The sequence below is a fragment of the Lycium barbarum genome, chromosome 8 (genome assembly GCF_019175385.1).
Source record: "Lycium barbarum isolate Lr01 chromosome 8, ASM1917538v2, whole genome shotgun sequence".
Lineage (NCBI taxonomy): Eukaryota > Viridiplantae > Streptophyta > Magnoliopsida > Solanales > Solanaceae > Lycium > Lycium barbarum.
Genome location: NC_083344.1, coordinates 117,757,467 through 117,778,705, shown reverse-complemented (window position 1 = coordinate 117,778,705; position 21,239 = coordinate 117,757,467). Strand labels below are relative to the sequence as shown.

At 41.1% G+C, this 21,239-nt stretch overlaps 1 pseudogene; it reads right to left on the bottom strand.

Moving 5' to 3' along the window:
• Positions 1-766: 766 nt before the first annotated feature.
• LOC132608203 (transcription factor MYB75-like) lies at positions 767-20,714 on the bottom strand (annotated as a pseudogene).
• Positions 20,715-21,239: the final 525 nt, after the last annotated feature.

The window sequence follows — 21,239 nt, the reverse complement described above, 5'->3', positions numbered from 1 at the left end:
AGTTTTCCATGTCTCAATGCTCCGCAAGTGTGTTGGAGATCCTACAAGGATTGTTCCAATAGATGATGCCCAAGTGACAGAAAAGCTAGTCTATGAAGAAGTGCCAATTTCCATATTAGACACGCAAGTACGGAGACTTCGGAATAAGGAAATGGCCCCAGTTAAAGTCTTATGGCGAAATAACAACCGAGAAGAAATGACTTGAGAAGCAGAAGAGAGTATGAAATCTAAATACCCGCACTTATTTCAGCCCCCAAAAGAGATCCTCGATGAAATACCAAGATTATGAGGTATGTATGTTTTCTTTTTATGCATATGGGTCGCGTGTGGCCAACTTATATTGCTATTGTATTGTGGTCCTGTGAGGCAATGTTATTATGGGCTGTTGTGATAGGATGGTAGTGCCATATTATAGGGGAAACTCTGGCGAAATTTTCGTAGAATTCCCGAGTGCTTAACATTCGAGGACGAATGTTCCAAAAAGAGGGGAAGAATGTTACACCCCGAAAATTTTTCGTTAACGTACAGTAAATAGATTAACAAAGGGCACGATGTATACAATGTTTTAATAAGCAAGAAATAACATTTGATGATTCTAAATGAGATTTCAAAGACATTTGAGGTAGGAGACGAAAGTTGTTAAGGAAAGCAAGGTATATGTTGTGTGTCGCGCAGACATTATAGGTATCGAATTAATGATGGCTTAATGATATTTTAGAGAAGAGTTATAATGTCCCTTAGATGGTTAACGAGGTGTTAAACAAGTATCAAGAAGGTTCCATAAGTATTTGAGATCAAGCGAAGTGACGAGAACAAAATCGGAGAAGAGACAGATTATACGACCAATTATATGGTCCGTATAATATTATACAATTAGTATAATGGTCCGCAGAATTGTCACAGTGAAGGTCCCTCACTGATGGGATTATACGGTCACTTATACGGACCGTATGATGTGCTGTATAATGGTCACAGAATGAGTTGTTGCTGGGGATGATTTCACGGTCACTTATACGGACCGTATAAATTTGTACGGACCGTATAAGTGTCCGTAAAATAATGTCGGGACAGATTTTTATTTTATAAAAAGAGCACCCCAAGTTCATTTATTTCATTCTCATTTCTTCTCCACGACCCAAGACTTCTCTAGAAACTTCCACACTCTTCATACACAAGAACCCAAGAGAGATTAGTGATCAACTTCATCAAACCAACAAAATTAAGTGTAAGAAACACATTAAAGTTAATCCAAGCCAAGGAATTTCAATGGAAGTGAACTAGGATTTTGGTGCAAGAGAAATATTTCCACTCAAGGCTTATTCCAATACTATCTAAGGTAAGTTTTATGATCTTTTCATGTTGTCTAAGGTGTTGAAAAGTTGAAACACTTGGGTTGTAGGAGGATATAGGAAATGGGTCATGAATGTGGAAATAGTGTCATTTTTGAGTAGTAGTTTGGAGTGAATCATGAATATTGATATGTTGTGATTGTAATTACGTTATGAATGATGTTAAGAGCATGATAGAAACATTAGATGAGAATGAATGTAATGTTGTATTATGATCATGATTATGGATGACCTTGAGAGGAAATTGTGGGGATCGGATAATGATGAATTTGACATAAGTTATTGATGATGATATTATGAATGTTAATATTGACGTTTGGGAGTTGATATATGATATAGAGAAAGTAGTAGAAACAAAGGAGATGTTGCTCAATTTTCTCTAGCTTTAGTTCAAACACGCTTATGTTATCGATTATCTAATATGAGTATGAACTCTCTAGAAGGTAGAAACGTGAGCATTGAAGAAGAACAATCAAGCGATAGAATTTTTAAATGAAAGAGGTATCTAAGGCTAATCCTTTCCTTATAAGGCATGAATCTTATGACATGATTTTCCCTCCTTCTCCATGAATTTCCTACATTCCGGAAAACTAAGAGTCTATGTTCATGAATAGCCGAATGAGTTAAGAATAAGAGATATTAAGAATATAATGATGATCAGCTAAAGTCCAAAGATTCTAGAGTTCACAAATATGATGTTAACTACGATCCATTGATGTTGTTCATTGTATACACTCACCTTATATGCTACTTCCTTCAAGGTGAGGCAGAATGCTAATGAATGCTCCATAACGGAATCGGGAGTTCACGACTTTATGTCACCCCGATAAAGTATAGTTGTGTTTGAGTTCCCAGGCATGCATTATGATAATAGTATGATAAGTCTATGAGATGTACATGATGATATCACACTGCGCCTATATGGCCGGGCAGGCACAGCTAAAGCGAGCAGCGTATACACGATGTCTAGTTGGCCTGGGCAGACACCACTAGTGGGCGGCATGAGATGGTACCCCGGACGCGGGAGGCCTGGGCGCGGGCTAATGATTATCACACCGTACCTATATGGTCGGGAAGCTTATACATATATGCGTACATGATGTGATGATGATTATGGAGTAAGCCAGAATGCATTATTTCTTTCATAATTAATAGTCAGTTACAGGTTGCTCCTCATTTGATGCTTCCTTATTTCATTGATGTATTGTTATTGTTGATGCCTTACATACTCAGTACAATGTTCGTACTGACGTCCATTTTCTTTGGACGCTGTGTTCATGCCAACAGGGAGACGGTGCAGATCCATAGAAGCTATCAGCAGATTTACAGGAGCACTCCATTATTCTGGAGGTGCTATCTGATTTATTATTTTGTGTACATATTTGGGCACGGCGGGGTCCTGTCCCGTCCATTTGTCTAGTACTCTAGTAGAGGCTAGTAGATACGTATGTGTGGGTAATATGGTCTCATGTTTTCCTTATTGTATATATATTATTTTGATAGCCGAAGGGCTTATGTATATAAAGGTAAGCATGTTTCAAATGAAAATGGTTTTCCTTACGACTAGAAGTGTGGAGCTATAGGTAAATGCTGAATAAGTATGATAACTAGTAGTATGAGTGGTGCTCGGTAGTCAGCTCCGGGTACTCGTCGTGACAATTATCTTCTATCTCATCATGATATATAACACCCCAGGTAACAAGAAAAAGTTTACTAAAAGCAAAAAGTTAGACTCAATATTCATATTATCAGCATTAGCAATGATAAACTTAAACTATTTTAAAAAATATCCATTTAAAGTAACTAATTCATATATAATAATCTCATCATTAATTAATAATCATTACATAAGAAGTCTTTCATTATTTATCCACACACAAATAGTTTGTATTATAATTCTCGTATAACTAGTATATATGTGAACCAAACAATTCCTTGATGTAACAAATAAGTAAAAAGATGGAGTGAGTCGAAAAGTAAAATAAAATAAGACTTATTAAAACTGATGAAAGTAGTTGTACATCGGATTTGATACGATGTAATGTGCAATTTTAGCCAATTCGATCAGTAATTTAAGTTTTTTTTTTTTTTCTCTTTTAAATTGACTTAAACCACGTCTACTAGATGACAACAGCTTCACCAACAGCAAGTGGTATGGCTCTATAAATTGTTTCCAATTTCGTCAACCCCACAAATTATAGTAACATCACATTCACAAAAGCACCAAAAGAGAACACAAAATAACTTTTCTTTTAATCCGGTGTTTAGTGCTTATATTTATTGGCAAAGCTAGCTAGCATTAAAATTATGATTTCGATAAAATTCAATAGTTTTTATTCAAATTCTATATTTATATTTAAAAATTTATTTAATATGTATAATTAATCGATCTCTATTCAGGATTGTAATGCAGGACTCATAAATTAAAAATACAGGTTCCGACTTTGCTCATATAAGGTCTGAATTCATACCGGCCGGAAAGTTTTACATTTGGGGGATAAAGCTAGCACTCTCTAACAAGTGTAATTCCATATCCAGAACTCGAATCAAAACCCTTACATTAAACATGAATAAAATATTAATTAACACCACTACAACTCTTGTTGGTCTCGAACGAAATCTGTTCATTTTGTCAGGTACAATCTTTTGAATTTGGTACTTATCTTTTTAATAATCTAATGAAAAGTATGTTGGACTAACAACAATGAGTTTAATCATTCTTTGTTACTCTCACTCTTCTCGCGTCTAATACAAAGGATATTTTTTCTTTTCCCAATATCTTTGGAAAAAAATGACGAAAGTAACAAGTGAAAAGAATCTTCTCATCACCAATTTGATCTGTTGGATTATTAAGACTACAAAAGGAAATGAAGAAATGATGCGCTCAAGGAGAATTAAGCATTTTCACTGGAACCTTGAAATTAAAATAAAAAATATTAATAATAAAAAATCTTTCTTTCAAGCCTGGTAATGAAAAGAAAATTGATAAGTTTGAAATATCAAATAATTATACATCACATAAAGAGCTATCTGTGATGAAATAATATTAAAAGTACACGATACAAGAGATATAGCCAAAGAAGTTGGGGAGAGAGAGATATTTTTATTGTATCCATAATTTCTACAAGTAAACTCCTATTTATAGGAGGAAATAAGGAAACAACTTGATGACCACACATACTTGGTGGGCAACTATCCTTGTGTAACGACCCGTTTGGTCGTTATAGTTCTTTTGACACTTTCGCTCGCTCCCGATCATTTATTAGCTCCCTTTTGACCCGAGGGGACTGCTGACACGCTTCCCGAGGTGTCTAGACTGGATTTGGGTAACTTTGGTGAAAATATAGGCTTAAAAGTGAAAGCGGTTGACCCGAAATTGACTTTTGGGCAAACGAATCTTTTTTGGAATTTCGTCAATTCCGAGAGGACCGGATAGTCGTTTAGAACTTGTGTGTACGTTTGATTCGGTTCCCAATGCATTCGGGATACATTTCGAGACATTGGATGGGAAATGGGAATTAAGGCATCGGTAGTTGGCTCGGTCAACGAGACCTCTGTTGGGAATTCCGAGGCCACAAGCGCGTTCGTACGCGTTTTTATGTGGGTCTAGGTATCTTGTATGTGAGCAGATGGCCTCGGGAGTTAGTCAAAAAATCGGATCGAAAAAAAATATTGGGCTAAGGTTCTGGTGTCTAGTGCCCACTTTGGCAGCACCAGCACCGCTGGGGCGGTAGCCTTGTCGTTAAAGTGGTCCCAGCTATTTTGGCTTGATCGCTGAAGTAGTCAGGTGGCCGCTAGGGCGGTCCAGTTACCGCTACGGCAGTGACGGGCAGTGACTGTGCATTTAATGAGTCTTAAATGACTCTTAGACCTTCATTATTTCATATCTCGCTATTGGGGCTTGGGAAGGCTGTTCTTGGAGACAAATTAAAGGAAATCTCGGAGGTAAAACCTTGTCTAATCCTTTACTTCTCTTTAATCACAATCATCTTAGACTTTCCCCTTCCCTTTTCAATCCCTTGGAATTGGAATTTGAAGGAGGGTTTTGTGAGATTTTTCTCTAAGAGTATACTTGATAAATTGATGATGTTAATGTTAGAATGTGATGAATCTAAGCTTAGTAATTGATACGCCTAAATTACACCTTAAAAATGTAGGAGTAAACGGTCGTTGTCAAATATAGAACCCAACGAGGTTGGGGTCGAATCCCACAGAGAATACAGTGAAGAAATATACTTATCAAGTGTACCGCTCGATTGTTAGTCTAAATTTCAAGGGCGAGGGGGATATAATAATATTGGATTTGATGTTTGGTTACTAACAATTAAATGGTGTTGTTGTGAGATGTAAACTATTAGAGAGAGGGACTAAGGTTGCAGCTCCAATGGAAAGTAATTAGGCACAAATGATGTTTGCAACCATCAAGAGATGTTAAGGAACGAAGAGTAGATATAATGCATCATTAACATATAAATGAGGTGTGAATATGAAACCCAATCACATAACTAACACATTTTGTCCCACAACCTTAGCTACTGGGATTAGCTAGACATTTGCATTAAGTAAGAAACAAAGATAAATAATGTAGCCATAATGCTTACAAAGCTTTTTGGGGAACAACCACAAAATAAAGTGCAAGATTCTTCTTTAAAGCTTCAACAACCAATCATAAATGTTTCCTCCACAAAAAGACAATGATAAGTGTAGTGAATGTCTCTTTCAGAACCCTAGGTGGGTATTTATATCTCCCAAAAATGTGCACAAAGTTAGACAAAAATAACCCTGCAGATGCAACATGCGTCTCGCATAGTGTGTCGCAAGACAAACATGCGAGACGCAAATCGTGCTCAGCAGCCGCACATTGTGCTCTTCCTTTCAGGCTTCTCAGATTTCTGGCATAGTTTGCGTGATCATTGTTGTTCCGCAAGTTGAACATGCGAGTTGCAAGTGGGCCTCGCAGATTGCGCAACCTTTCATCTCTCTTCTTCAGTGGCCTGTCACACCTTGCGGTGTAATTATGGAACCGTAGGCATGACATACGGTTCGCATGTTATGCAGTATGCCCTTGTCCTGTTTTGCCTCATTTTGTTCCGTTCTGCTTTCCCAATATTTTTCCCTACAAAGTGACAAAAACATGCTAAAAGTAAAACCAAGAATGCCTGAAGAGCCACAAAAGCTTAAGGAACAAGCATCGAATGTGCCGTAATTCCGCGGCTCATCAGTAATCATATATCTTTTACTTTTAAGGTTGAATTTCGGATTTGGAGAATTAGGGTTCATACCCAATTTGGGGGTTTTTACTAAAAATCAGATTAGGGGATAATTCTTGAGCTAAATCAACAATTAATGATCGGGTTGTGATTACCTAGGTTTCAATTTGCTATTTTATCTATGGAAATCCCATTTCGCCCTTGTGGGTCGTTTCCCTAATTTCTAGGGTTAAAATGGACGTAATTGATATCATAACAATATTAGCATCATTATTCATGATTTCTAATTTAGAATTCGATTGTTCTTAGCCTAGTTTGGTTCTGAGCTTCAGAGAAAGGGCAAGGCGATAGAGTGACTTGTTGGTGTTGCAGTTCGACAGTCCAGATAGGTTATGGTTTACCTTTGGTGAGACTTAGTATAGTGATTCACATATTTATATTATGATGTCGGAGACAGCATGTGAACCTTCGGGTGTGAAGTTGGGATGGATATTGCCTTAGGTTGGGCCCTGATGTGTGTTGGGACTAGCCACCCCGTTATATGTGTTCAATTGTTTAATTGTGTTGGCTTGATGCCATGTGTAGTTGGTACATAGCGAATGTCGCTTGTTGTCCTGATTTGGGATAGGATTGGCATACCCGTTGTTGGCATTTGTACTATGATACATTATTGGTGTACGCACTGTTGGTACTTGAGTTATTGATATATATTGGCATACCCACTGTTGGTACTTGAGTTATTGATATATTGTTAGCGTACCCCGTTGAGGTACTTGTGATATTGAGCTTACTTGTTAATAATTGACATATGCATTGCACGCATCCTCTCATATTATCATGCATGGCTGATATCCTGTGATGATCCGATACAGTTGATTGAGCAAAACTGATAGTTCATAAACTCTTTTACTTGAGTGATTGTGAAAAAGGCCGATGTTCGAAGATCCATTCCGGAATCGTTGTTTATATGGAAATGATACTTGATAAACTCTTTTACTTGAGTGATTGTGAGGAGGCCGATGTCCGAGGTTTAATTCCGGAATCGTTGATTTATGAAACTACTATTTGACAACTCTTTTAAGTGATTGTGAGGAGGTCGATGTCTGATGGTTATATTCGGGCATCGTTGTGCATGGCCGATTCCGATGTTATCCCGGATTCGATTATAATGCATGGGCACCGCGGGTCCCCCAGAGTGGTGCCGGTGAGACTCCCCCTGTGAGCAATTAGCCAGGATCCCGTCTGTCTGTTTGGTAAAGATCCGGGATAAATGGCACTCAGACTTCGCGAGTCACACTAGGTTGTGCTGCTGAAGCGTCGATATTTCCATCCGGATTACATGCGTATATCTCATTTGTATAGCATGGCATGGCATCACATTCATACTATTATTGCATTGCACTGCATTATGACTTGAGTGAGATGTCGTGATGATTGTATTGTAATAGATTGTGTTGTTGATTCTATTGTGTTGAGTGTTCCAGGATTAGATATACTCAGACTTATTATATTGGGGTTAATTACTTACATAGGTGTTGATGGATACTCGGTTACGATTATATTGTTCCATGCGTGATTGGTTTACTTGTTTATCTGCGTTATTTTCTGAATTGTGTTAACTATGCTTAGTCAGCCTATGATGCTTGCTAGTACTGTTGTTTGTACTGGTCTGCACATGCTGCATTCTTTTATGAATGCAGAGTTTCAGGCTAGATCTACTTCTCGGACTCGTGGCTGATCGACTCCTCAGCTTCTACTTGAGTTTTCAGGGCGAGCATAGCGTCCGTTGACCTGGAAGACTCTTCTAGTGTTTATGTCTTACTTTTCCTTCAAGACATGATTTGAGACATTTTATATATTATTATTCAGACCAGAGTCATTCGTATTTAGATGCTCTTGTATGACCAGACCAGATACTGGGTGGATTCATTTATTTTCGCATTTATCTATATTATATTACATTGTGAGACTTACGCCATTTACTTCTTCCGCTATTTTATTATATTTATTGATTGTGAACGTTGAGTTAACGGTTCGACTACCGAGGTGGGAATGGTAGGTGCCCACATGACCTAGGCTAAAATGGGTCGTGACACCTTGGTGCCCAAGTTCATGTGATGGGCATCCACTTTACAATACTCCCCCTTGGATGTCCACTAATTAAATTATGTGCCTCATTAAAACCTTATTTAGGAAAAATAAACATGTGGGAAAAAGTCCTAAATAAAGGAAAAAGATTACATATATCTAATAATATGCTTTGAGAGCTGCCTCATTAAAAACCTTACCAAGAAAACCTAAATGGGACAAAACCTTGGTTAAGGAGAAAAGATTACAATGCGTATTTAACTCCCCCTGATCAACTTATCATGAGAACAAGCAACACAAAAAAGTTCTTAAAGAATCTTCTAGTTCTTCAATATGTTTAATACTCAATTAGCATGTCAGATTTAAATCAGGACGATCAAAATTGTCTTGTTAACTGATAAAATTATCTGTACCCGTAAACTTCAAGTTTACCATGACAAGTGCTATTTATTTTAATAAACTTCTGGTGCAACAATTGGGACAAGTTCATGGGCGGAGCCACCTTAGGTGAAGGGTGGTCAGGTGCACACCCTTTGTCGGAAAATTATGCGGTGTACATAGGTAAAATGTCAGCGATTATGAGTATATATTTAATTTTGCACACCCTTAGCACAAGTGAGAACAAAATTTGCACATCCTTCCCCAAATTCCTGGCTCCGCCACTGGACAAGTTTAAGGGGCTGTGTATGTATTCAGCCTATTAGATAAGATCAAGACGATGCACCTAATCACATAGATAACCTAAAAATCACATGAATAATATCAGGGTGCATGCGCACTTAGTAATTATAGTATTCGAAATTACTTTCCTAACAACCTGTAGTAGGGATACAAAGTATAAACGGCGAATGTATCCCCATTACAAGTTTACAATAATGGCATATCATCTCTTTAATTAAGTGGATCCCAATATGTCAATATCAACAGAAAAGTCATCCCATCCATCACTTTGTCCTTTTAGCATGCAGTTGGCTCCACCATTTCATGGTGGTGATTTTTCTCGTGCAACAATATTGTTGGTGTTTTATCATCAGCTATAACTGCTTCCTCAATTTCACTGCAATTTTCCAATAAACTCGCCTACCATTGAACTCCGTTGTCTATCGGTCGATGCTTTTGTAGCTAGTTTGCTTCTGATCACTAGTAATAGTCCTTAAATCTTTGTTGTGTTCATCTTTGTCTACTGTGTTTGTGATGCTTTTGTTGGTGCACCAATAAGAAACATTCTTCTTAGTGCTTGAGTAAGTTCCGAGGTTGAGGTCTTATTATTTCATTTTTAGTAATGACTCTGCATTTATTGTTAATCTTTTGATGAGGAAGAGGAGCAATAGTATTTAACTTCTTTTGAAAGTGAGTGTTGCAGTAGTTCCTCACGTGGTCTGCTGTTCTTCAATCCATGCACCCTTCCTCACTCCCAACGGTGTACATAATAATGGGTCACACAAATATTAAATTCTGGCAATGACCTAGTTTAAGCAAAGCACGTGACGAATTAGACAACTATATATCAAATAAAACTAGTATAATGCTCTTTCCACAAATTTGATGTTAGTTTACTACCTTATCAATCTCTCTATATATAATACATGATTGCATTCTAGCAGACGACTTTTGAAATCCTCTGACGTAAGTGCGTGGTTGAGTCCGAAATTTTACAAAAAGATGTCAAAACATAAAGAAATAGACTCTGGTAGAAAATAAATAGAGTCAACATATAAAATAATGTCAGTGTTTGACCTAGTTAAATAATGTCATTTTTTCCGGCTAAGAAGGTGTCAATTGACACCCCTTAGCGTAAGGTGGCTCAGCCATTGCGTACGTGGAAGGACTCTAACCATGAAGGAGCCTTCCACAGAGACACCTGCTATAAATTGCACACTCATTTTCAACGAAAACATCCAAATTCGCCACGTCCCCTCTTAGCTATTCTGCCGGCTGGTATCGCTTTTGCTTTTTCCTCTTAAATTTTCTTTTCCCATCATCCTCCACTTGACATGAAGATATTTGACTGAACGCACACAAAATTTTAAAAATTAGCGTCGGACATCAAGTTGATGAGCAAAACGTTAAAAGCTGCTTAGTATTTTTTTTTTAAATGCAAAAATGTTTTTAGTAGGGTTTGATTCCACAACCGTAAGGGATTAAACCCAACACTTAATCAGTGCTCCACTCAGTCTAGTTTGATCATGTGTTCGTTCAATTAATATTAGATATATTTTAAGGATTATATACATAATATACCGAGTTTAGTCGAGTAATTATTGACGCGACCCATTTTTTATACATAGATTCGCCGCTGCTTTTAAAGAACTAAAATTATCATTTCATCACATAAATAATGATGAAAAGCCCAACATGCATGACTTCACTTAAATGAATGTGATAAGAGTTCCAATAAGTCATGTGACACAAGGCGTAGGATGAGCCTAAACTAGTGGAATTATCCGCGCTTCGCGCAGTTAGAGACGAAAATCAAAATACTGCTAAATAGTTATTAATTTCTATAAGAAAAAATAATCTTTACTAATTAATATATCTTCATGATTCTACTCTATATGAAAATAGCTCTCATCTACGATGTAAAAATAGCTAATGTATGTCTTATTTATAGAAAAAATACAAAAATATATATGCCGAAAAGGTGGAATTAAAATGACCAATTTTTGAAATGGAAACGATTCAAAAAACGCGCGATTCGAATTTCAGCACAATTAAGATAATTAAAGCATAGCACATTCAATATAATTAAGAGAATTAAAAGAGATTTTTTAAGCTTTTTTAACATTACATATATATTTTTTTTTTTATAAAAAGGAGCCGCGCTTCATGCGGTCATCAAAAAAACTTGGTTAAATTTAAGTAACTTTTTTTACATACTCAAATATTAATAAATAACTAGTTTGATTTTTGAAAAAACTAAAAGTATCTTTTAAATTATCACTCAAAATCAAAACACACATTGATACAAGTTTGCTATTCCAACCCATAGGTAGTCTCTGCAAAACTTAAATTTTCAGAAACTATCCAAAAGTAAAATTAAGCATTACTTATATCTTATTTTGACCAAAGAGCACATGAATGGATTCTGAAATATCTACCAATCAACTACATTTGTTCTAAATAGAAGACATTTTAACCATTCTCATTCCAAAAATCAAAAGTTACCATAAAGATATAATCTGGTACAAAAAAACAAAAAATTAAAAAAACTGAACTAAGTCGCTGACAAAATCAAATTGCAATATTGGACCTGAAAATTCATGAAGAGGTTTAATTAATATGCATTGCTTTTCACTATATAGCAGACCTCATTTTACAAAGAACGCAGGACATCTCTTCAAGCTTCAGCTTCTTCTTTTGCCATCTTATGATGCCAACTTCCTTTGCCACCTTAAGTGAACGTTTGTATGTTTCAACCTTAGAAATTCAGTAATCCTCCCGATAAAGCTTCTACTAAATTTGACTGCTTTATAGTTGTTACTCTTTAATTCTTTCAGTTGTAATTCCACATGGCGTTCTTGAATTTTCTTGAAAAAAGACTAACTTGAATTAAGATAACAAATTCAAAACAGTATATGAAAAATAAAGTATATCATTTGGAAATAAGACATGTAAATACATATGAAAATAAGGTACTACGTCTATGCATGTATAGCTGCAAAATCTAAGCAAGAAACCTTGCCATGCCAAAACAAATGCTCCAAAGACAACTAAGCAACCACAGGGCCAAAATATCCTGCTCTGAAAAAACTGAACGTAACCTCCATTAGCTAAACATTTCAAATATAACATTTGTGTTAATACTGCATAATTTATTGGAGGGGAAGATGGAGAAGCATACACATTTATATGCATTAATTACTCCGTTTAATTAGAGAGCAGTAGTTTTTTAGTCCCCCCATATTCCACTGCTTTTGTACTCAAATTCCACCAGAAATTTCATTTCAATTAAGCCTTAGCTGAAACGGTTGATTTTGTGAGAATTGTGAAACGGTGCTGTCTAACATAATTAAGGGAGTTAAATGAGTGTTTTTTATTTTATCTTACATAGCAGATAAATGAGAAAAAATAAGGGAAAAGCCAACAAAAGGAGGAAAAAGATAAGGCCTTTAGTCTTCCCACAGGTGCGGAAGAAGTTCTTCACCCGACTCCTCTAAGGTCGATTGATTTCGTCGACATTTCAGGTGAGGCTTCCTCCGAAGAGACCCCCCTGCAACGGGCAAGTAGATCTGGGGGGCAGCTGTTGCCGAAGCTGCTCAAAGAACAGAGCCGGCCCCCGAGAGCGAAACTCCACCGGTCATTGGCCCACTTGCCCGATTATGAGACCGCTGCAACTACGGAGCCCCCTTTCATTGTTGAAGCTGCTGAGTTTGATCCAAGTTCTTCAACCCCGGCTCCGAGGCCTTACGAATTTGAGGATATGTTCTCGGGCACCCCTCCCGCTACCGGCGAAGCTGCAGGATTCGGGCATCTCCCGATCACTCGGGCCACGACGTCGGCCAGCCGGACCTCCGAATCTGGGGCCAGGAACAACTTGGTGCGTATCTTTCCGAGGAGAACAAAATCGGTTATGGTCACTGTCTCTGAGGACTGCAGCTTTCTTTCTCGCCCGGTGGGTGTGGCGAGCTATCTGAGGCCTCTTGTCTCGGATTCGGACAAGCGGAAGATGACCGGGGTCTCTTGGCAGTGTCTCATTAACGAGGGTATGCATGCGGGCAACCGGGTAACATTTTTAGCCGTCCTTGCATAACTTTACCGAGAATTTTAGCATCGTTTTGTTCAAGTTTTTAACTTGATTTACTTGCAGAGTGGTGCTCGTCAACGAAGCCTTCATCCGTGCCCAGCAAGAGATGGACGATCTTAAGGGCCAACTGGATGCCCAGGGACGGGAAGCGGAGAAATATCTGCAACTTCTTCTAGAGAAGGAGGAGGAGTTGAACTGAGCAGTCGCTCTTTCCAATCTCTGACCCAAGCTTGAAGCAGCGAAGGCCGAAAACCATCAGTTAAAGAGTGAGCTGGCCGCGATGGCCGAATACAATCGGAGTCTCAAAGCTTACAAGATCGGCCTTAGCCGAGACAACGCTCAAATTTCCTCGAGGTTTGGTGAGCTCGAAACTACCTTCTCCCAACTCCGGAGGGAGCTGGATTTGGTGAAGTCGGATGCTGCGAGCTTGGCCGAGAGGAATCGGCTGCTCGAATCTGAGAGTGCCCGATATCAAGAGCGTGCGAGGGTGTTCGAGGAGAAGGCGGAGAGGAGTGCCCAGATGTGTGATGATCTGAAAAACGAGCTTAAGGAGACGGCCGATGCAAATAACACTCTCCAGGCCGAGCTTCAATCCGGCCATCCAAATGTAGAATGTTCTTGGAGAGGCTCGGGATGCTCTAGCGGCGAAGTTAGCCCAGGCCGAGGCTGATTTGGATGATTCTTTGAAGAGCGTCGAGGCCGCCGAGGCTAATGCTACCATTTCCGCTGAATACGAAAAATGGAAATCTCGGAGGATCACCCTTGAACAAGCCGAGCATGGTTTTACGGATCTGCCGGCCCTTATTCTCGAGGCTAAAAGAATCGAGGAAGAGGCAAAGGGTGCCCTCGGGACCGACTCTGATGACTCCGAGCGGACAATGTCCGAGCACTCCGGCTCCAGCCATTCCGGATAGATTAGGGCCTGTACTTAGCCTTTTGTTATTTTTTGCCTTTGTAGGAGTTTTCAATGTAAAAATCCTTCGTTATAAATGGAACATGTATTTTCCTTGACTCTTCACTTTGCTTGAATGTTTTGTTATGGTTTCCGCCCGAATTGTCGGTTTCGTTTTTAAGGAGTCATTATTTCTACCTGTGTCTATATATCGGCATTTTGCCTCATTCGGTACATTTTGTCCGAGAATTTTATTGAGTTTTTGCCCGTGGTACTTATCTTATGCTTTGTGAATAAGGACGTCTCCGAATCACAACGGGCATTTTTAGGGCCGGAATTTTTCAGCGATTTTTACCTTTTAGGGTCGGTATTTTTCGGACATCTAAATCTCAGCCTTAGCTGAATTTTGATGTAGAAGTCCCCGTCTGTGGGGTTACCAATTTTGGTTCGATTCACTATGACCTTGTTGCCTTTGCCGAATTTCGACCGTAGCGCCCGGTATCGGGTATATACGAATGAAGTAGTGCCGAAATACGGCAGTAATCCTCGGGGTAAGGTGTTTTACCAGAAAGACATTTCGAGAATATTATCCAAACTTTCGATAATTTTTACATTGCAAGTGTTTATATACATGAGAACGAACTTTTTCCTCCTGCCTTTGTCGTAGCAAGTACTAAATGGACACGATTCATTCTGATCGTTTGGTCCTTGCATCGGAACCTAAAGCAGAAGGTCCGATTCTTTGTTTTGCCGTAGCAAATATTGCGTGGACACGATTCATTTGGATCGTTTGGTCCTTATATCGGGACCTAACATTTTTGGTCTGATTTTGCTTGTTGAGGGCAGCCTCCGGCTTCGGCTAACCAGGGAAAACTCCGGAATGGGTGTGATAGTCCCCTAGCTCTTAGCCGAGCCGCAAGATCGGGTGAGTGCTATTAAGTCCCCATTCATTAGGTGTGACCCCGAGAATCCGGACGTTTGTCTTTTATCTTTGTCAAGTAACACGTTGTACTTGTTACCTCATTAAAAACCTTGTCGGCAAACCCATTTGGGACAAAACCGCACTAAGGAAAAGAGTGCAACACGTGTTTTCAGAATTAGGTTCTTTTCTTTGCCCGATACCCGGTTTCCTGCAAAAAGAAAGGGTCAAAACAGAAAAACATGGGGAGTTCATACCTCAGCAGTAGTATCTTTTCAGATGAGCCACGTTCCAATTATTGCGCAACCGTTGCTCGTCCATGGTCTCCAGCTGGTACGATCTTTTACCCGTTACCTCGGTTATCTTGTAAGGTCCTTCCCAGTTCGGACCCAGTTTTCCTTCGTTGGGATTCTTGGTGTTCAAGGTAACTTTTCGGAGCACCAAGTCTCCAACTTGGAAATGACGAAAATTGGCTCTCCGATTGTAGCACCTTTCCACCCTCTGTTTCTGGGCTGCAATACGGACTGACGCGTTTTCATGGAGTTCGTCCGTGAGGTCGAGTCTTACGACCATGGCCTCCTCGTTTGACTCCTCGGTCGTATATCGGAATCGGAGGGTCGGTTCACCAACTTCCACGGGAATAAGGGCTTCAGCCCCGTAGACCAATGAGAAAGGAGTTTCCCCCGTGCTTGATTTCGATGTGGTTCTGTAAGCCCATAACACCTCCGGTAATATTTCTCTCCAATGATGCTTTGATGTTTCAAGTCTTTTCCTCAGATTTTGGATTATTGTCTTGTTCGTGGATTCCGCCTATCCGTTCGCACAAGGGTGATACGGAGTTGATACAATTTTTTTGATTTTCAACCCTTCGAGGAATTTGTTGACTTTGCCACCCATGAACTGGGGCCCGTTATCACAAGTATCTCAGCGGAGATGCCGAAACGACAGATGATGTGATCCCATATGAAGTCAATGACTTCTTTTTCTCTAAATTTTTCAAAGGTCTGCGCTTCAACCCATTTGGAGAAATAATCAGTCATAAACAAATTAAAACGGGCTTTACCTGGTGCCCATGGTAATGGACCGACGATGTCCCATTCCCCACTTCATGAAAGGCCAGGGTTACACCACCGAATGCAACAACTCCCCGGGCCAATGAATCATCGGAGCATGTCTCTGACACCCGTCGCATTTACGGACAATATTCTTTGAGTCTTTCTCCATCCGGTTCCAATAATAACCGGCCTTGATAATCTTTCGGACCAAAGCATCGGCACCAGAGTGATTGTCGCAGGTTCCTTCGTGCACCTATCTCATCACATACTCCGTCTCTCTGGGACCCAAACATTTGGCCAGGGGTCCGAAGAAAGACCGTCGATACAATTGATCGTCTACTAAGCAAAAACGCGCAGCTTTGGTCCTTAATGACTGTGATTCTTTTGGGTCATTCGGGAGCTTCCCATCACGCAAGTAGTCGACGCACTTGTTGCGCCAATCCCAAGTTAAACCCATTGTGTTTATTTCGGCGTGTCCGTTTTCTATCGCCGTGTTTAACAAGTGCACCGTGTTCCCGGGGTTGATTTCCTCCCCTTCGACCGAGGATCCCAAATTTGCTAATGCATCGGCTTCGCTGTTCTCCTCCCTTGGTATGTGTTGTATGGTCCATTCTTTAAATCGATGTTGTATCAGTTGGATTTTTTTAAGATACCTCTGCATCCATTCGTCCTTGACCTCGAAGACGCCGTTCACCTGGTTTACGACCATAAGCGAATCACACTTTTCCTCGATTATTTCGGCCCGCATACTTCGGGCCAATTCCAAACCTGCAATCACAGCCTCATACTCGGCTTCATTGTTAGTCAATTTAGCAGTTCTAATAGACTGTCGAACGGCATCCCCTGTCGGGGTTCTAAGGATGATTCCTAGCCCGGAACCTTTGAGGTTTGAGGCCCCGTCCGTATGTAGCGACCAAATACCCTGAGGCTTTCCCCGAGGTCAGCAGAAGTTCTTTCTCGACCTCGGGGACCATAGCCGGGGTGAAGTCTGCCAAGATCTGGGACTTAATGGCCATTCGAGGTTTGTACTCGATATCATACCCGCTAATTTCTACAGCCCATTTAGTTAGTCTACCTGATAATTCCGGTTTATGTATGATTGTTTTAGGGGGTAAGTAGTTACTACACATATCGGATGGCATTGAAAGTAGGGCATTGATCTTTCTAGAAGCGCTTACCAATGCCAATGCCAATTTTTCCAAGTGGGGATAACGGGTCTCCACATCCCCCAAAGTTCTACTCACGTAATAGATAGGGAATTGTGTACCTGATTCTTCTCAAACCAAAACGCCACTTACCGCTACCTCGAACACAGCAAGGTAGAGAAAAAATGGCTCATCCGCCTTCGGTGTGTGCAGCAGCGGGGGGCTAGATAAGTATCTCTTCAATTCTTGTAAAGCTCTTTGGCACTCCGGTGTCCAAGCGAAGTCAGTCTTCTTCCTTAGTAAGGAGAAGAAATGATGACTCTTGTCCGAGGACCTCGATATGAAGTAACTCAACGCCACTATCCTTCCGGTGAGCCTCTGTACTCCTTTGACGTTATTCACCACCTCGATAACCTCAATGGCCTTGATCTTGTCCGGGTTGATTTCAATCCCTCGGTTTGACACCATGAAACCCAAAAATCTGCCGGACCTTGCCCTGAAGGCACATTTTTCCGGGTTGAGCTTCATGTTATACTTGCGGAGCACGTCGAAGGTTTCCTGCAAATGTTTTAAATGGTCCTCTGTTTCCAGGGACTTGACTACCAAGTCGTCAATATAAACATCTATTGTTTTCCCAATTTGTTCTTCGAACATCTCATTAACTAGGCGTTGATAAGTTGCACCGACATTTTTTAATCCAAAAGGCATTACATTATAACAGTAAGTCAAATACCGGGTAATGAAGTACGTTTTCTCTTGATCCTCCGGGTGTATCCGAATTTAGTTATACTCGGAGTAAGCATCGAGAAAACTTAACATCTCATGCCCGGCCGTCGCATCGATCATTCTATCGATGTGAGGTAATGGAAATGAATCCTTCGGGCATGCCTTGTTTAAATCCTTATATTCCACACACATTCGGAATTTATTACCTTTCTTGGGCACCACTACCACGTTAGCTAGCCAGTCCGGGTACTTTACCTTCCAGATAAAACCTATTTTTAAAAGCTTTGTTACCTCGTCTTTTACGAAGGTGTGCATTGCTTCCGCCATGGGCCTTCTCTTCTGCTTTACCGGGGGAAACTTCCCGTCCAAGCTAAGCTTGTGAGTTTCCACTTCTGGTGATATACGTGTTATATCTATATGGGACCATGCGAAACAATCTGCGTTAGCTCGAAAAATTCAATTAACTTGTTCCTGAGCCACCGGGGTTAGCCCCGTGCCCAGGTATACCTTTCCTGTCTGGTAGGTACTCGAAACAAGATGATCTGCTCCAGCTCCTCTACGGTCGACTTGGTTGCATCCTAGTCATCCGGTACGACGAATGACCTGGGTACATCGAAATCATCCTCTACATACCCCGGATCCGACCGGGCTGTGCTTTTGATTGCTATTTGGTGTCCTCTCCTCCTGTTAGATCTTTTTCCTTCTGAACCGAATCTTTAGGTCGGGGTATTACTTCCCCAACTGCGAACATCTCCCTTGCAGCGGGTTGCTCACCTCGGATGGTTTTTATCCCTTCCGGGGTGGGGAATTTCAGCAGCTGATGTAGTGTTGAGGGCACGACCCTCATGCTATGCATCCAGGGTTTGCCCAATAATACGTTATACTTCATGTCCCCTTCGATCACATGGAACACCGTTTGCTGGATAGTGCCATCGACGTTTACAAGCAATGAGATCTCCCCCTTTGTGGTTTCGCTCGCCATGTTGAACCCGCTGAGTACCCAGGCTACCGGTACGATCTGATCGAGGAGCCCTAGCTGTTCGACCACTCTCTACCGGATGATATTGGCCGAGCTACCTAGGTCAATCAAAATACGTTTAACCTTAGTTTTAAAGATAAGTACAGAAATTACCAATGCATCATTGTGCGGTTGAATGATGCCCTCCGCGTCCTCATTGCAGAAAGAGATAGAACCCTCGAATAAATAATCCCGGCTGCGCTTGTCGCGAACAATAGAGACCTTGGCCCGTTTTATCACCGGCCCTCGAGGGGCATCGGTGCCCCCAACTATCATGTTTATTGTATGCTAGGGTTCTACTGGCTCGACCCTTCGTTGTGGCTCCCTTTCCTTATAATGACTTTTGGCTCGTTCACTCAGCAGCTTTCGAAGATAACCATTCTTCAGTAACCGGGCTACCTCCTCTCTCAGCTGGCGACAATCCTCGGTTCTGTGACCATGGGTTCCATGGTATTCACACACCATGATCGAGTCTCGTTGGCATGGCTCCGACCTTAGAGGCATCTTACATCCGGGACACGACCAATGGCCGAAATGAGTCCCGAGGTACTGACGTTGAAGTTGTACTCCGATATCTTTGGTAAGTCCTTGTTGCCGGCAGAGCTTCCGGCATCGCTCCTGAATGAGAGACCCCGGCTGTTCGATGGGCGCTCGACCCGTTTACTACCCCGACTGGAGAAGCGGCTTGGGCTCACCCTTGATTTCTCCGACCTAAAGCTTTGCTTCTCCGAATAGGAGTATGGCCGATACTTTTCCCTCGACAATTCGGCCTTCGCTTCGTAACCCTTCCTTGGTCTCTCAAACTTTTATTCACATTTATTGGCCCCGAGGGAAGCTCGAATTGATCATCCTTCACCCGAATCTTCGACTCGTATTGGTTATGGACATCAGCCCATGTCACAGCCTCGTACTCCAGCAGGCTTTCCTTTAATTTGAACGAAGCTGTTGAACTCTGAACATTGAGCCCCTTTGTGAAAGCTTGTGCAGCCCATTCTTCTGGAACCGAGGGGAGTTCCATCCGTTCCCTTTGGAATCGGTTGACGAATTCACGCAGTAACTCGTGGTCTCTTTGGGTTATACGGAAAATATCAGCCTTACGGGCCTGCACCTTTTGGCACCGGCGTGAACTTTGATGAAGGCATCGGCTAGCATTTCGAAAGAGGTGATCGAATGTTCGGGTAGATTGTCGTACCATGTCAATGATCCTTTTGACAAAGTTTCCCCGAATGTTTTCAGCAACACCGATTCAATTTCGTCCTCCTCCATATCATTGCCTTTTATGGCGCATGTGTATGAGGTCACGTGTTCGTGTGGGTCCGTCGTGCCATCATATTTCTAGATATCTGGCATTTTAAACCTCTTCGGGATTAATTTCGGGGCTGCACTCGGAGAAAAAGGCCTTTGGATGTACCTTTTCGAATCCGGCCCCTTCAGTAAAGGCAGAGCCCCCGGTATTTGATCCACCCGAGAGTTATATGTTTCGGCCCTCTTTTCGGTCGAGTCTACCCGCTTTGCCAAAGTTTCGAGCATTTTTAGAACCTCGGTGGAGGAGCCAGCTCCAGATCCATTGCTCTCGATAACGCGTGCCTCGTCCCTTCTGGGTTCAGCAACACCGCTCGTCTTCTCCGGGGTCGTTGTATCCCCTCGGGTTTGCAACTGGGCAATTGCGATCCCTTGCTCGGCAATCGCTGCTCTCTGTTCCTGCAACATTTCAAAGATTAAACGTAAGTCAATATTGTCATTAGGTGTACCCGGTTCTTTCCGGTCCTGTGCCCGGGACAAAGTAACATAATTGTGGGTATTTAGAGGATCAGTGGCCGGTAAGGTGGCATTCTCCTGGTCCACGATGTTTTGACGGTTGAGGCCCTCCCTCGAATTAACGGGGTTAGGATCAACGGGGTTTGGTGGTCCTCGTGGATCGCTTCCTTCGTTTTCGGCCACGATTTCGTTGTTGTTGACGTGACCAGATTGCCCACTGTCAGCCATTTAGTCCTGTTTTTTCAAACACGAACAGAAGGTGTTTTTTATTTAGATGGGTAAGGTAGAGATCAAGATAAAAGACCACTATTATCCTAGCCCCACGGTGGGCAGCC